The sequence below is a fragment of the Myotis davidii genome, unplaced genomic scaffold (genome assembly GCF_000327345.1).
Source record: "Myotis davidii unplaced genomic scaffold, ASM32734v1 scaffold967, whole genome shotgun sequence".
In the NCBI taxonomy this organism is placed as follows: Eukaryota; Metazoa; Chordata; class Mammalia; order Chiroptera; family Vespertilionidae; genus Myotis; species Myotis davidii.
In genome coordinates this window covers 697698-699943 of record NW_006383014.1, presented here as the reverse complement: position 1 = coordinate 699943, position 2246 = coordinate 697698, and positions in this window count along the sequence as shown.

Genomic DNA, 2246 nt, shown 5'->3' with positions numbered 1-2246 from the left:
ACCTAAGTTTATTTCAAATTTTGTGATTGAGTGATGTTTTCTAATTATATCATAGAAAATAATATTAAAAGGACAACTATGGTGAGGGAAGAGATTGGACAATAATCATGCACATACGGATGAGGACAGTGGGTGGGGAGTAAAGGGGGAGGGTGGGGTGGGAACTGGGTGGAGGGGAGTTATGGGGGGGAAAAAGAGGAACAAATGTAATAATCTGAACAATAAAGATTTAATTAATAAAAAAATAAACAAACAAGCAGAACAGAAACAGACTCAGATAACATTTTGACAGTTTCTAGATGGAAGAGGGATTGGGAGGTTGGGTGAAAAAGATGAAGGCATTTTGAAATATAAAATAGTAGTTACAGAATATTCATGAGAAAGTAAAATACTGCATAGGGAATATGGTCAATAATATTGTAATCCTATATAATAATTCTATATAATAAAAGGGTAATATGGAAATTGACCCTAACAGCAGAATGACTGGGAATGACTGGTCACTATGACACACACTGACCACCAGGGGGCAGACGCTCAATGCCGGAGCTGCCCCCTGGTGGTCAGTGCGCTCCCACAGGGGGAGCTCTGCTCAGCCACAAGCCAGGCTGAAGGCTGCAAGCACAGCAGTGGTGGCAGGAGCCTCTCCCACCTCCTCAGCAGCACTAAGGATGTCCGACTGCAGCTTAGGCCTGCTCCCCGCTGGCAAGTGGACATCCCCTGTGGGCTCCCAGCCTGCCAGAGGGATGTCTGACTGCCAGCTTAGGCCCAGTCCCCCCGAGGAGCAGGCCTAAGCCAGCAGGTGGACATCCCCCAAGGGGTCCCAGACTGCGAGAGGGCACAGGCCGGGCTGAAGGAACCCCCCAAATGCACAAATTTTTGTGCACTGGGCCTCTAGTAACTATATATGATGGTAGACATATTGGTGTGATTACTTTGTATGTTATATAAATGTATAATCATGGGATTGTACACCTGAAACTAATATTGTATGTCAACTGTAATTAACCCCCCCGCCCCCCATAAAACCACCCATGGCTCTGTAGAGTCTACAGATGTAAACATTGGGAATCACTGTGTGAAAGTTGCAGTTCTGGGGTTTCTTTGTAAGAATGTCTAAGTAAATTAATCTGCTTAACCTTTATAATATTAGTAAAACAGTTAAGTTTCAAATTCAGACATATATAACGTTTACTAGACCCCCCCCCCCCCATTTTTTTTTCCGTCTAACAGCAAGGGAACTTTCTAAGGAGTAAAAATGTATGAAATGATTGGGAGCCTTGAGGTCAGAGTCAGTTCAAATCTGAGCCTGGCCAGTTATTGGGTAGGTTACATTTAATAAATGATTTAATTGTTTGGAACCTTGATTTCTTCACCTTCAGAAGAAAATAGCAATGGTAGCCTTTGGGCTGTTATGAAGAGAGACAAAACAGCATAAAGGTTAAGAACACAAGCCCTGAAAACAGACTGTTCTGGGTTTGAATTCTGCCTGTGCCATTGGTTAGCTGTGTGACCTTGACCAAGTTTCTGAACCTCTCTGGACCTCTTTCCTTACATATAAAAGGGGGTAGCTTTAGTACCTATCAAATAGGGTAATTGTGAGCATTTAATGAATTTCCTCAGCAGAGGAAAAGGTAAAAGTAGAGAACAGCTGGTATTTAGACAGCTGCTAACATGATCAAAGCTTAAAGTTCACCATGATAAATTTTTTCTAAAAGCTAAAGAAGATAAAATTATTTGTAAAATTGTTCAGTGTTATTAGAGATTTTGCCTTACATGTTTTATAAGAGAATATCTTTCAGTGAGATACAGCAATACATGACTGCCCTTCTCAAGCTAACTATATATTTTATGCATATCCTATGACTAATTTCCTTGAAAACACTGTTAACATGTGTGGCAATGTCAACCCTCACTGATTTTGCAGTAGGTTAGCTTTTGGTTGAACTTTCTGGGCTTTGCTCTTGGGCTACCCTGAATAGTCACATGAAATCTGGTTTTCTGCCATATGAAATCTAAAAAGCACTCAACAAAACACTGTTTCCCCCGTAAGCCAGAAATCATTAATTTCCCACAAATAGAAGGAAAATTCCAATGTTCTCAGGGAATCTTCCCCCGTTAATGTTCCTAATTAACACACACTGTCCTTGGGTCATTGTGTCTGTCACATGACACTGTGAAGACAGTGTCAGCTCCACTCTGCCTGCCTACCTCACAAAGCAGGACGACTGGAAGGCTTGGATACT